The sequence below is a fragment of the Phodopus roborovskii genome, unplaced genomic scaffold (genome assembly GCF_943737965.1).
Source record: "Phodopus roborovskii unplaced genomic scaffold, PHOROB, whole genome shotgun sequence".
Lineage (NCBI taxonomy): Eukaryota > Metazoa > Chordata > Mammalia > Rodentia > Cricetidae > Phodopus > Phodopus roborovskii.
In genome coordinates, this window is record NW_026126558.1 from 7,586,325 (window position 1) to 7,602,297 (window position 15,973).

Below are 15,973 nucleotides of genomic sequence, written 5' to 3' on the forward strand. Positions count from 1 at the left end.
CTATGGTCAACTAACTGACCACACAATAAGGCAATAGGCAGAACCTTGAGGTCTAGAGAATGGTGATGACCAGGCTCTTTGCCATAGGTCTGCTTACTGTTGCTTTCACAAAATACCAGCGGCAGGCACTTATAAAAAGAAGGGACTTGGGGTACAGATCAGTGGTGGAATGCTTGCCTGGCATATGCAGAGCTCTGGGCTGTGGTGGCTCCAAGCTACATGAGGCCATGTGTCAAAAAGTCAGGAGGAAGAAAAGAAAAGAAGTAAGAGACATCAATAGGTACATAGCTTGACCCTGGCTGTGGTGAGCATCTCCCTGGCAAGTGCTATCTGGCCAGTGGCTTAGTGTTGACCAAGAGGCTGCCCTTGATCGATAGAACATTCACTGAGAACTAACCAGTGCTCCTGGAAACTACAGTAATTCCCTCCAAACACAAAGGCTCCAGTGACCAAAGGACCTCTCATCAGGCTCTGATTCTCAAAGGCCCCATCTTTGACATCCTCACACGTGGAACCGGTGAACCCCACTTTCCTTCTGTGGCCTCTGTAGACTGTACAGTGGGCAAGCTGGCACACACGTCCCCGCGTTCTCCTAGAAGGCTTTGGGATGTTCATCTTCTTCATGTTGAGCCAGGCACAAAGGGACCTAGAACCTGCCAGCAAGGCACTTCTGCCACACCTGTGATGTGAGCCCCACCATGAAGAGACAGAATATATTGCAACTCACATGGTACAGTTAAGGTTAGGCTCAGGTAGGCCTGAACCTGAGCTTAAGTTTGTGCTTCATACTTACTAGGGATGCATCCTCGGGTAAATTCCTTAACTTCTCTGAGTCATCTGCAAAATGGAGGTAGGAACATGTATCTTTAGTGTCGTAGAATGCTATCACTGAGCAGACAGCTGCCATCCTCATCAGAGCAACTGTGACTACTTGCAGAAGGCTCTTGGAAGAAGGAGCTGGGAAGGGTCACTGAACCCTCACCCAAACGGTGGCCTCTCTCTGCTGTACCTCCCAGCCAGCTGCATGAAATTCTGTCCTAACTGCATGTGGACTCATCGTGGAAGCTGCTAGAGCACCAGGGAGATTGTAGAAGGCTTATGGAGCTGCAGAAATGTGTGTTTTCATACACACTACTGATGAAGTGGTAAACTGAGGCCATGTGCAAGAAGGCACTTGGGAATGTAAAGCTTGGATCCTTTGGCCAGCCATTCCAGTTCTGACAGATTCCACTCATGGTGACCTGCAGAACTCCACCCTCTGGTCATTGTCATTGAAATCACTGCAGCTGTGGTCATCTGCAGGTCAGCTCATGGGACAGGGTCACTAACATTTCCTTGTGGAAGTCGAGGAAGCTGTGTAAGACAGTGCCGGGCACATGAGAGTCTATCCAGCCTTAGGGTGTGACTTGACTCTGGCCAGGGGAGAGAGCTCCTTGGCAGTGTGACTAAACCATAGGTTCCCTAGGCTCCTGTAACCCATTGGCTTTCTAGTCTAGATTGAGAGGAATCTGTTTGGTGCTGTATCTGTGGTGAATAGATGTCTACTCACATTTCCCCAGGGGGAAAAATGTCTAAAAGGTGTTGTAAGCCTATAACCCCAGCACTTGGAAGGCAGAGGCAGGAGGATTGCTATAAGTTGAAGTCCAGGCTTGGCTGCATAGCTAATTTTGAAAAAAGCAAAACCAAACTAATGAAAAACAAACAAAAAGAATTTTTTTGTGCAATTACAAAGATGTAACTCGTAGTGTTGTTTCTATTCATGCACAAAAGGGAATAAGACATCATAAAGACCCATTGCTAGAAAACATATTCAATAAGTGCTGATTGATGATCACATGATAGCATAGTATGTGCTTTGAAGTAGAAGAGGCTGACACTTGTGTCCCGATGAGAATACCTGCCTCATCTAGACCCCACGAGTACTTGTCCTGCTTCCACTTTTGATGTAGGTGGACCCTTCCTGGGTACCTCACTGGCACTTCTCAGGACCCCTCAAGTCTCTCCTTTCCTGCCTAGAACCTCCCTGAAGCAGCACTCAGGAGGGCAGGAAGGACCTGATGGGGTTGGCAGCCATCTCTTGCCTCCTTGTCTTATGGACAAAGTCCTCACAAGCCCAGCGTCCAGTTGCTCTGTCACCTGCTCAGCAGGTGTTTTTTTTGTTTTGTTTTGTTTTTTTGTTTTTTTGTTTTTTAACCAAACTGAGGTGGCACGGACCCCTTTCCAGTGTGAGTGTGTGTGTGTGTGTGTGTGTGTGTGTGTGTTGTGTGTGTTTGTTGAGAAAGAGTTTTACGAAGTTGCCCAGCCTCACTATTTGGCCTCAGACTTGCAGAGTCTTCCTGCCTCTGCCTGGGATGTGCTGGAGTTCCTTGAACCAGATGTCTGGTTTTATGTGGTGATTTTACCTGTATTTTATCATCTGTGGCTGTGTAGGTCTTCCAGGTTTGTGTGTGTGTGTGTGTGTGTGTGTGTGTGTGTGTGTGTGTCAGATTCCATGTATAGGAAATGTGCTGGAATGCAGACCTGAAAAGCTGATTGGCTGGGTGGAGGCTGCACAGTGACACTCAAGTGACGGACCCCACCGAAGAGACTGGAGGTCCTGCCACTGAGTCAGACTGCTCAGGACAGTTAGCAGGGAAAATGTCGCCTCATGTGTATTTTACTATAGAGTGTGAACTAAATACCTGTCCAGATGACAGTAGTAGGTGTGACTCTAATGATAGGGTTCAAACTGGAGGCCCAGATTGGCTATGATGGGCAGGCCAGCTGCAGGAGGCTCCTGCCCATGGTGCCCGGCCACGTCAGCTGTGTCCCAAGGTTTCTAACCAGCTGGCTTTGATCTCCTCTCCGGGTTTCTTATTGATGTCCCCAAGGGCAGTCCTGAATGCTGCGGAGCTCTCTCTGTGAAGCTCGGCCTCAAAAAGCTGGACTCACCTCAAGTGAATGTGGGTCCAGGAAAACAAGGTTTCCGTCCAGAAAGAAACCAAGGCTGTGTTTGCTGTAGCGTCCGGGATCAAATGATGGTGTGGTCCCCCGCGGTGGAAAAATACTTCCATCTAGCTTTGCCTATTAATAACGGCGGCCAGCCCGTAAAAATTAATGTGTCAACTCCCCGGGAGCCCAGCTATCTCAGGCGTTTGATCACCTTCCTTGTGCTTGCCCGCCCTCAAAAATGTTTTCACTCTGTATTTTCTCTTGATGGGTTTGCAGGAAGGTAATTAAATTATTAAAACTTTAATTGCCTTCCTGAATGTAATTATCGCCTGCCAAAGGACACTTTTTATTCAGGGGCTGAAAAACTCCATTGCTGTCCCACTTCTTTCCAGAAATGGCCTTGCTGCTCAGCGCTCAAGCTGGCCACATTTGCTTTTCTGTCTTTAATGTGGGCGAGCATGAAACAGGCCCTCTTGATTTGTTGTGAAGGAAGGATGCCTTCTCCAGTCCCTTGAGGACGGACCTGCTGTGCACCTTGGAGGCAGAGGCTGATATGCCATCTTCCCGGAGCCAACATAGTGGAAGACGGCGACTCCGTTACTTTTCTGTTGGTGTGACAAAACACTTGACCAAAACAACTTAAGGAAGGAAGGGTTTATTGTAACCCACAGTTTGGGGATATGGTCCATCACGGAGGGGAAGTCATGGTGGAGGCAGGAGCATGAGGCAGCTGGTCACACTGTGCCTGCAGTCTGCAAGCAGAAAGAGAGATGGAGGCTGGCGCTCATCTTGCTTTCTCCCTTTTATCTGCACTGAACCTCAGTCATGGAATGGTGTCACTCACAGTCAGGTGGGTGTTCCTACCTCACTTATCTAATCTAGAAACTTCCTCTCAGACATGCCCAGAGGCTGGCTTTTAGATGATTTTAGATCCTATGAAGATGCCATCTTTATTAACCACAGCATTCAGGCTGATCTCAAGTTCACTGTATGGCCAAGTAGGATGACCTTGAACTTCCTACCCTCCTGTCTGCACCTTCTGAGCCAAGCCTGTGTTGCTCAATATCCCCTTGGCCACCTTCACAGTCCTTTACTGGGGAAAGGGATGCAAGTCGTTTGACCGAAGATCTGTGGCACCCTGACTGTGCCAAGGACCCAAGTCAGTGTGGCAGAGCAATGTCTCTATGGTCCAGTGACCTCTCCTTTGTCTTCAGACTGTCACTGGCTCAGTCATTCTGATGCTCATGAGATTGTTGCTGTAGAGTGGCTGCTTGCATGGGGACCGAGTCCCAGTAATGTCTGTTTTTCTAAGGTGTCTGAGTGATGGACACAGCTGGGCTCCCAGCAGAGGCTGGGCCCTCAAGGGTCTCTGGGGTGGCTGTGGGGGAAGGGAGTGATGGTCACTGAGAAAGGCACAGAGGTCTCAGGACCATGCAGGCCTGGGACAGCTGGACTTGGTGGGGGTTGGAGATACTGAGGTGAGCCTCAGTTTTGAAAGTTAGCCCTTTACAAAAGATTTATTTTATTATTTGTGTGTGTGTGTATGTACAAGAGTGTGCATGGAGACCAGGAGAGGACATCAGATTCCCCTGGAACAGGAGTTGCAGGTGATTGTAAGCTGTCATGTAGGTGATGGGAACCAGACCTAGGTCCTTTGCAAGAGCATCTAGTGCTCTTAATTGATGAGCTGCCCCTTCAGCCCCCGAATTTACATTCTTAAGTTATAAAATATGCTATAAATATTTATATAAAGCATTATGATCTATATTTTAACTTATGCAATATACTATAAATTATCATTTATATAATATTTACATATTTATACTTTGAAAATATAAGAGTAACAGTGTGACTACATTCTACAGACATAAATTCATAGTGTAAAAGCAAGTCCAATTCACTGAAGAAGACACATTTTCAGAGCCTCTTGGGGGCTGAGAGATGGCTCAGTTTATAAACGGCCTGCCAGACAAATTCAATCCCAAGTACCCGCTTAAGCTGGGTGTAACAACGGTGTGACAACTTGTATTTTCATTCCTGGCACTAGGGAGGTAGAGGCTCCTGGTTGCTTGTTGGTCAGACACTTTAGCTTAACTGATGACCCCCAGATTCAGAGAGAGAACCTGTCTGGAAAAATAAGGAGAAATAACTCAGCAGTTAAGAGCATTTGATGCTCTTGCAAAGAACCTGGGCTCAATTCTCAGCACCCATGTGGTAGCTTGCAATCATCCAGGACATCCTATATCCTCTCTGGTCTCCTTGGGTACCAGTCATGTATATGGTGCAATACATATATGCAGGCAAAACACTTGTACACACACACACACACACACACACACACACACACAGTGGGGAGTAAGGGGATATTTGATGTCTCCTTTTGGCCTTCCCACACACATGCACTCAGGTCTGTCCTGTGCCCAGATCATGCATATGGAGGCCAACAGTGTAGCTAACAACTCCAGACAGTCTGAGGCTAAGGATAGTCCTGAGGGTAGCATAATGGTACTGCAGCATGCTTACAGTTTGTGACACAGCTCAGGTGACTATGTTACTGCTGGCACATGTCCTCACAGCACAAGGTCTCCCATCCCCAGTGAGTGAGGTGACTTATCCTATCCCTCTCTGGGAGATCCTGTTTCCCAGATTTTGGACTGGCCTGGAGCTCCTGCTGAGAGCCAGAGGGAGACAACCTTTCCTAATGAGAACTGGGCCTGCTTGGTGGGAGTGAGGAAGTGTGGTCCACAGGCCCATTTGGTCTTGGGGTAAGATTTCAAAGGTCCCTGTTTTGAAATTATGAGACCACCAAAAAAGCAGGCTGGGGCCAAAAACGACTGTAAAAGGTAATAATTGTTAATAACTTGGCATCCTCCTGGCAGTCCGAGCAGCCAGGGTTTGGCAACATGAGGGGCAACATTGTAAGCAAATAGGAAGGGCAGCGGCCGCCCATAAAACCCCTAACCGCACCATAACTGAATGTTAAATGTGAATTTTTAATTCAATTTATAGCTTAAATAAGGATCTTTGCACCAGTGTCAAGGGAGGGGGGACTGCAGGCTCATAAAACAGTGGAGGCAAAGTGCTCTGAGCCCTCTGCTGATCCGGGGTTCCTCAGCATCTATGGAGAACCCCAGAACATTTTAAGTAGAAGAATCAGCACTCGTGAGAGAGGGAGGGAGGGGGAGAGAGAGAGAGGCCACTGACTGACAGCTGCCTCTGCTCTGTGGCATGCATGGGTTGGCCTTAGCCTGGTGACATCAAGGTGAGGGGCCATCCTGGGTGGTCCCACCAGGTGTTAGAGAAGCTGACTCCCACCTTCAGTGGGTTTTGATCTAGATTTTCCCCAGCAGACTGGCTCATGAGGGCGGAGTGCCAGAGGTTGTACGAAGGTTCATTGTGGGTGCTGGTGAGCTCCTTGCTCAGTTTCCCTGAATGCCTCCTGGGAGCTGCCCACATTCCTCAGCCATAGACTGTCAGTTCTGGGCAGCAGAGGAGGGGTAGGAACCACCAGACACAAATATTTTTTTGAAAACCATTTTGTAAAAAAAAGTTAAAATCTCAGTCAGGTGGTGATGGCCATGCACACATTTATTTAGTCCCAGCACTTGGGAGGCAGAGACAGGTGAATCTCTGTGAGCTGGAGGCCAGCCTTGTCTACAGAATGAGCTGTAGGACATCCAGGGCTACACAGAGAAACCCTGTCTTGGAAAACAAAACAAAACAAATAAAAAAAGTCCAGCTGTCTTCTTTAAGTCAATAAGAATCAACAGTTCTAGCTTCAGCTCTAGGAAAACAGTCCTGGGTGTGGTAAGCAGATCGTTGTTCTGTGATTGTGTGTGCTCACACACTTGTCGCACTGTAGGGACAGTGCTCAGTTGCTTGCTATGTACTAATGGCAGGCTGTCTACTGGATCCCAGGCTGCTTCCACAGTAGGACTGCCTTGTGGGAGGTGTTTCCACAGACCTGCAGGGGAAGCGGGATGAGGATGGGCAGCTAGTTCCAGGCTGTGAAGGGAGCTGAGGAGCCTGGGATCTTGGAGGTCTGTAGGTTCCAGAATTCATCCAACCTCCACCCTCAGCTGATGCTGCCAGTGGCAGGGTAGGGTGGACTCTTATATAGTCCTCTTTTTGTTTACTGTGGATGTGTCCTGTAATGTTATGGGCTTATTGTTTTTAATTAACACAAATTAATTCTACAGAGGAACTGACTTGGTTTTGATGTTTGATCATGTGCATACGAGGACTTTGATCACACATACCCCTTCCGGTCTTGTACTCCCCACTCCCATCCCATGTAAGTCCCCTTCCTCTTCTTCTTCATGGGAGTTTCCAAGCGAGCTGTTTGGGGAGGCGTGGTGCCCCGGAATCCACCATGCAGCCAGGCTCGCTGCACCTGGGAGGATACTATTTTCATCCTAACAGTCATGCCGGGACTCGCCCTCAAGCCTGCATCATGCCATATTCTGTTTGAAGCCATGGCTTAGGGGACACCTTCATCACAGAAAGGCTTCAGTTCTGGTGGTAACTAAGAAAGACAAGCCCTTCAGCAGGGGAACACCAGCTCTTGCCACAGAGGTCCCTGGGCCTCCATTCACTCCACCAGGACCCCTCTCTGTCCCCTTGGTAGTGAGTATCTCTAGCCTCTCACTTACCCTCAGCACTCTTGCAAGAATCTGGAGCAGGGTTTCCTGGCAGATTCCTGTGGCTTTTGGGTCTGTGACCTCTGACCTGAGCCTGCAGTTGCTTGAATCTCCCAGGTACTGTTCATGACCCCAAGTGAGGAAAAGGCTGTACATGGGGAGAAATGGGGGTCCAGATGCCCTCTGGCTGCTGGGATTTGATGTTTTCCCATCAAGGATGGTACCCAGAACAGGGAGGGGTGCTTTCTTTTGCTGTTTTGAGGACAGAGCAAGGGGTGGGGAGCAGATCTGGGGTGGGGTCTGAGTCAAGACTTGTCTAGAACCATGGGCATCTACAGAAAGTCTTGGGCTCCCTTCAAGGGCAGCTGGGAAGGTAAATGACACAGCCAGTCTCCAGGTTTTGGGTCAGGGTGAAGCAACCCTCTGCCTCTTTGGGCCTCATCTTCCCTTCTTTTATTGTGAAGGAGGATGCGGAAGGTGTGGCAATGAAGACAGCAAGGCCTTGAGCATGGGCTCTGTGAAGATGCCTCCTTTCCCTAGGAGGGGGAAGAAACCCACTGGCTTCATTGGCTTCCATCACCTATAACACAGACGGGACTTGGAGCTGGGGCCAGGATGCTGGGTGAACCCTGGAACAACACCATTCTGCCCTGGAGCCTGGGAGGTTTAGGGTGTGACCCCCGCTAAGAGCACCACTTCATTTTACATTCTTCAAGCCGGTGGAAGTGGGAAAACGTGCCTGTGGGTCCCAAGGGAGGCCGAGGTATCCTTCTGCTCATCCCACCCAGGATGTGGCAGGGTGGGCGTCCTGTCCCAGGCTCTTCTAAGGTCCCATGGCACATATGTCACACACACACACACACACACACACACACACACACGCACGCACGCACGCACGCACGCACGCACGCACGCACGCACACACGCACGCACGCACACACACACGCTAAAGGATGCTGGACTCCTTCAAACCTCATTATCATGTTTCATTACTCAGATAAAGGCCCACCTGTCAACAACCTTGGTAAGTGGTGCCAGCCACCCTGAATCAGTTCTAGGTCAGTTTTACCCCTGTAAATCCCCCCATGGCCACTGTGGTGAGCCTCTGGCCCCAGCTAGCAGTGTGTTTTCACTCCACACCAACTGTTTTAGATATTTCGCCTGGATGGGATTCCACCACGGAGGTCCTTTTCCTCAGCATAAAGCTTCAGCTCTTGCCCAGGCTGTGGTCTGCTCAGCTTTTGTGAATGGACAATATTATGCCTCGTGGAAAGGCCTTATCTACTGACCCAGTCATCTGTGAAGAAAAGGATGCTTGCATCCCTGTTCTTCCCCCACCCCACTTACAGCGAGATTAATGTTTATACATCCACACACGGTGATACAGGAAAACAGTCATGCACACTGGACACTAGTGTGGAGATGAACTTCCCCCCACACTCATGGGCATGGTACATATATCCTTACATGTGTTCATACGTCATTGTGCACATGCTTCATAGAGGCACACACCTGTGCATGAATAGTCACAGCTACACCTGGCCTGTGCCATGTGGCCCTTTTCGATGGTGAACAAAGGAATGCTGTACTGAGCTGAGCACACAGGCTGGCCCACTCAGTCTTCCCAAGCACTCTCTGGGCCAATACTAGTGTCAATCCATTTTACAGATGAGAAAAAGAAACCTCACAGACCTAAAATTAACGATGGGAGAGTTGGCTCGCCTATGTAACTCAGCTTTCTTTAGAGAAAGGCCTCCTGCCCATGGTATTTCTCCTGCTCAGACACTGTAGGAATGAGGGTGACACCAAAGGAAATCCGGTCTGTGACGAGGGCTTGGCATGTGTGTCCAACCACAGCGCAAGACGCTGCCAGGTTACAGACAAGCTCTGGGCTGATGCCAATGTCAGGAAGAGACTTGGGAGGATTTGAACCCAACACAATCTGACTCAAAGCCTGGGCTCGAGCACAGCCACGGGTCAGCACATCCCTCTCTCCCTGAGTATGGGCAGTGTGTGGGTGGGTGGGGGTGCAGCAGCCTGCCTCCCTGGAAAGTTCCCATTTCCTGAAGCAGACTCTGGTCAGTGATGGGCAGGTTCCTGCACTGCCCTCCTGGCCTCTGTCCTGGCCCAGTGCCCAGTACTGCAGCCTGTTTTCCAGACAGGAAATATGAATCAAAATAGCACGACATACTGTGCTGTAATTAGTGCTGGGTTGGGCTGTGTGAGTCTGATGAGAATGGTCCCTTACCACCAGCGAGGGCTCCAGGCCTTCAGTCACACTGGGTTGATCCTGAGCACTGTGTGTGCACCCTCTTCCCCACCCTGCATGTCAGCTGAAGAGATCAGGACAGCAGGAGACAGAAGGCAGAGATGGACAGACACACAAACATGGGGGGTGGGTTGGGAAACTCAGAAACAGAGACAGAGATGCATAGAGGGAGATAGAAAAAGAGGGAGATGGAGAGGGGAAGGAGGGGGAAGAGGGAGGAGGGGAAGGATAGGGAGAGGAGGGGGAACATGAGGAGGAGGAGGGGGAGCCGGAGGCCCTTAGGTCCAGGTTGAGCCCTGTGGCTGAAGCAGGCTCACTACCATGCTTGGTCCTTGCTTGTTCTGCTCTGTTCCAGAGTCACTGAGGCTCCCCGGGAAGAGTATCAGGGAGGAGTCAGGTGTCCCTCCCCCGACTCCTCACCCTCAGGCTCCCTGCCTTAGGATCTGCCTCCTCACTGGGTTCTCCACCCCTGCCAACCCGCTCCCTCCTACTCTGTTCTGTCCAGTCCTGAGCCAGTCACTGTCTGTCTCCCTCTGTCCATGTCTCTGTCCTTCATTTGTGCCTGGACCTGCCATGCACACTCTTCCCTCTTCCTGTCTCCCATCTCATCTCTTTCCTCTCTAGTCTCCTTTGCATCTTTTTTCTTATTTTGCCTCCAAACAGGACAGGAGGATGGGAGGCTCTGGGCTTTTGGGTGCCTCCCTTCAGTGACCTCCCAGCTTGTGGCTCCATGCCCTTATCCCTCACCTTTGCTCCCTCAGGCCTTTCGGCCCTTCCTGCTCCTCCCCCAAAGACCCCCCAGAAGCGGCCCTCCTGGAAATGCCACTGCCCTCCCCGACTGACCCCTCGCCACTGGGCCTGCTTCCCTGGTGGTCTTCCTTCTGGTCGGTGGGGTGAGAGGTCAACAGCTGCTGGAGGCGGGCCTGGGGTCTTTGAGGGCATCTCATTGGGTGTTCCCCCCATGGGGTCTTAGGGTTCCTATGGGCTTTCGAAGGCCACTGCTGCTGTGGGAAACCTAAGCAATTCCTCCACTCATCAGTGTTTGGACACAGCATGTGCGCTCCCGGTGAGTGAGTGGAGACAGAGTAATACCCCTGATAGTTCACCCTCAGAAGGGACAAAGCCTACTGCAGGGTGACAGCAGGTGAACATGGTCTTCCTCTCGGTTGTGTAGGTCTGTCACTTGGCTCGGAACCATCAGACCTGGCCAGCATCAGTTTTATTTTTTGAAGAAGGCTCTATTGAATTCCCACAGCACTGTCCAACCCAGGCTCTCGGGTAGGCCCACGGGGTGGGGCAGGCCCAGTGGCTGGCACAGGGGCAGAGTGGCAAGTACATACTCACTGTTAGTACTGGGCACTCTGACACAGCCCTCACACGCATTGGCGTTTTTGCCCCTGGGAATAAGGACACAGGTTTAGGGTGGATATCTGGCTCCAACTCTAACTCACTGGCTTCATTCCATCATGGGCTTACAGGGAATGTGAGATACAGCATCGCGCTGAAGCTTGAGGAGTGACTGGGTCTGCTTTCTGCCCTCATAGAAGGGATCCATCAGGGGACAGATCACCCTTTGAATGACAGGATGTGGTGCGGTGACTTCGCTGACCTGGGAAGAATTCCTGAGCGTGGGTCTTTATGGTTTGACTGGTGGAATGACAAGAGTTAAGGAGAGAAGGGAGTCATCTGGGAGGGTGATGACACGTGCAGCAGTGCTTGGTGCAATTGTGGGAGTCAGACATGCAGGCGGGTTAGAGCAAACAGTGAGACAGAGGTGGAGGCTGGAGTGGGGTGGGTGAGGCAGAACCAGAGGGACTGGAAGGCCACCAGGAGGAGTCTGGCTCCCACTGGAGCAGAGGAAGCAAATCTTGGGACATAGTGGCTGGCAGTGCAAGGATAGCTCACAGAGCCTCTCCATGTGTCACCGCAATCAGGTTCTGCCCCAGGTGTGGGGACATCTGGAGAGCCTCACATCCGTCTCCCAAGCCCTTCTTCCAGGTGCTTGTGTACTGCAATTAAGAGCTTCCTCCAAGACTTCTCAAGTCTTTTGAGGTGATTTATACACTCTCATTTCTGATCTGCAACAGAATTAAGCTCAGCCTTGAAAAAAGGGGGAGTTAGCTATGCACATGGTGCAGCAGACTCAAAAGCCTGCTGTGTGAGGGCTAGAGAGATGGCTCAGTGCTATAAGCCCTGAGTGGACCGAGTTTGATGCCCATAACCCACGTAAATGTGCATAAAGAGAACTCACTTCACAAGTGGTCCTTCCACTCATATATCATGGCACATACATACACTATACACACATAGTAATATTAATACAGACTTAAAAGAATCTTGAAAGAAGCCAGATGGATGGAGACTGATAGCTCACAAAGATTCTGTATTACATTTCTGGAGAAGACCACATATATATTTTTAGATAGATACCCGATATAGAAAAATGAAGTTGTATATGAAGGCCAAACCTTATTTAAATATTTTAAAATTATTTTTGTTTGTATGATGTGCGCACATGTGTGTGTGTGGTGTGTGTGTGTATGTGGGGGTGTGTGTGCCATAGTGCACACATGGGGGTCAGAGAACTTTGTGGGGTTGGTTGTGTCCTTCCCCTTTTATGTGGTCAGGCATGCACAGCAAATGCCTTTACCTGCTGAGCCACCTTGTTGGCTCCAAGCCTAAGACCTTTTGATGTTGCATTTGTCAGGGATATAAAATGAAGCTCTCTGACAGTCCTTAAAAGTTTCTGTTTTTGTAAATCTTTAGCTGTTTGGGAAGTGGTTTTATTTTTAAATATGCCTACTCGTCTCTCTGCAAATTGTAGAGAACTTGAGCCTTTGCATTCTTCTCTCTTCATCGCAGTCTCTTGTCTCCCTACAGGGGCTCCTGGGCCCCCTCACCCTCATCTAGCCAGTGTTTTGAGAGGAGTGCAAGCCAGGAGAGTCCAGGCTGGCACTGGCCACCTCACTGGAAAGCTGACTCTAAAACTTATAGTCACAGGATCAAGATGGAGAACTTTACTATTTGTTTTTTAATGTACTATTTGGGAATTTTAATGCTCTTTTTATTTGATCATTATTCCCCAAATTTACATTCCACTTTATACTAAATAGAATATATATCTGGGGGTGGGTGCTAAGCCTAGCATTCAGTAGGCAGAGGCAGGAAGATTGTAAATGCAAGTGTAGCTTGAGCAGTTTAGCAGGACCCTGTTTTAAAATAAAATAAAAAGAGGGCTGAAAAGGAACGTGTACTATCTATGATTAGCCAGGCTGGCCGGTGCTGAGCCCACTATGGCTCATCCGGACTGGGATTTATAGGCCCCATCCTGGTCAGGGAGATTGCTTATCTAGTGCAGGTAGGCCCTGGGTTCAACCCTCAGTACACTTTTGTTTTTGTTGTTAATTCCTATATAAATACCTACAAATGCCTCTGGTTCCCCTGTGGCTTCATATTTGTCATCATCTCTGTGTGTCAAAAGGCAATGAAATGGTGGGCATTGGAAGACCAGGCTGTGGCAGTGACGACCTGCCCTGGGTTGTGGTTTGATGGCCTGTCAGGATGTGCCCATAGTGAAACTATCGCTGTCCCAAAGTCTGTCTACATACAACACCAGTTCCCGCCCTTTGCTGTAATGAGACAGCATTGGTCTTAGGAGAAGCCTGTGGCTAGAAGGTTCAGGCCCTGCCCAGGAGACTTCTGCTTTTCTTTAGGGCTGTGTCTAGGACAGCCAGGGAGTGTGAGCACAACACTTATCACCTGACTGACATGAAGGTAGGCATGGGAGCAGATGACCTCCTGCCATCCTCCCGGGTGAGCTCTGTTCCTTGGCACTCTCTACCTGTGCAGTGGTTAGAAAGGAGCATGGGGCTGGGCTGAGGGTAATTTAGCTTGTACTTCCTATCAGTGAGGCCCTGCGCTTCATTCCAGCCCCATAGAGAAACTGGGGTTTGGATGCCAGCAAGGCTTGGGTTTGAATCCCACTTCATAGTTTGCTGCGTGCCCTTGGGAATCCAAGCACTGGGTATGTGACACTCCTGTGGACACAAAAGCCCTCCCCAACTCCATGTTCCTGGAACTGGCATGAAAGCAGAAGCATCTCGCTGTGGAGGCGGTCCAGCAAGGCCTCGTGGGTTCTGCTGTCGCTTTTGGAAGTTGACCTTGGATGCCTCTGATGTGGCAAGAAGAGAGAGTCCAAGTCCTGCTGATCACTTGGAGAAGGGTGTTCTACATGGAGAAGTGATGGTGGAAGTCAGACACAGGCAGCCGACACGGTAGATAGATGAGAGGGGCAGCCAAGCTTGAGGACCCTTTGACATACATCCAAGGGACTGGCCAGAGTGTGAGTCTGCCTTGCAGTATGGGGAGGCCTTATGATATAGGACACTGAGTGACAGGCACCTTCCCTAGATGCAACAGGACTATGGTGTTGATAGTAAAGGGTTGGTCTGGGGTAGCAGAGGGGTGACAAAGATGTCTGGGTTCGGGGTGTGTTCTAAAGGAAGTGCTGACAGGACTTGGAAGGGTTGGGTCAAGGGGTGAGGGGAAGGCAGGCTCTGTCTTATGGCCTCAGGTCAGCTACAGAAGCTCAATACTGTGCCCCTCCCCCCAGGTTAGCACATGCTGCTGTGATTACTGCCATCCACTGCTGGTTTGGAAGCGGTGGGTCAGGCCCGCAGTGTGGAGCCAGAGATCATGCATAGGTGGAAGGTCAGCTCTTTGAAGTGGGAGGGGTCCATTTGCTGGGGTTGTCATCCAGGCGTGGCCCTGTGGGGCAAAGAGCCAGTCCAGCTTTTCACAACCTGCCTAATTGCCCATTTAACCTTTGTGAGACTTAATCAGGGATGTTTAGTCTGGGCAGGCTGCACTAGACCCACAGGTCAGGCTGGTGGCCTCCCTGAAGCCCAGGCGGTGCAGGCAGGCTTGCTGAAGTGTCCCTCGAGGGAGGAGAGACAGTGGTTGAGCTCCTGCTTCTCTCAGCCCGGCTGGTGGCTGGGTGTGGGCACCGGAAGGCACTGGAGGTGAGGGGAGAGTGTCTGCTGGGGTCAGGGCATGGTGCCACGGGAGGAGGGGGGAGGGGAGTGGCGGTGGGGATGTGGTCCACAGAGCTGTTTGCATGTTTTCAGGCTGGGACTGATCACTCAGATAACACTTGGCCACAGTGCTAGTGTGCAGCACTCCCGTTTCTCTTTGCTCAGTTAGGAGGGGGTCAGAGCAAGCCATGATGAGTCCCTGCCCTCCTAGCAGGTGCATGTGAAGACTGGTTCCTCTGTCGTCAGACTAGGCTGGTCAGTTCTCATGGGACGGTAGACCTGCCTTAGGGTAGAGCCTCTACAGTCTAGTCCCCAGAGCTGAAGAAAGCTGTATGTAGTGGCGAATGCTCCCAGGACAGGGTAGGTAGAACTAGGGAGATCCCTAGGGCTTGAGGGCCAGGTTAATGGAGTCCCTGTCTCAAAAAACAAGATGGAGATGGCTCAGCTGTGGCTCAGAGGTGAAGAGCATTTGCTTCTCTTGCAGAGGACCTGAGTTCAGTTCCCAGTACGCATGTTGGGCAGCTCACAACTGCCTGTAACTCCAGATCTAGGGAGATCAGATACCCTCTTTGGGGCTCCAAGAACAAAGCACACACACACACACACACACACACACACACACACACGCACGTACGCACGCACGCACGCACGCACGCACGTGAGCGCACACACACATGAACACACGCACTCCAAAATAAAATCTTTAAATACAAAGCAAAGTGAGTGCCCGAGGAACAACACTGAAAGTTGGCCTCTGTCATACGTGTGTCATACGTGTGTCATACATGTGCACACAATGAAGGTTGAAGACAAGTTTTAAGTCTTTGTCTCAGTAATGTTCTCAACTGGAACTCTCCAAAGAAGCAAATGCAAAAGAAAGCAAGCGGGAACTCTGACTCAGGGTATAGACAGAGCACACAGAGCTCTAAACGGATCTGATTCCTTGCTCGTGGGCCCAGTACAAACCTTCCAGAGCCCTGGGTGCCGCATGAGGATGTTGCTATGGGCCTTGCAATTCTGACTCATCCAGTCATCTTCAGTCTCTTCCAGGAATTTATTTTGCCATGTTCTCATGTTGGAGAAACAAGGGCCACTTGGTA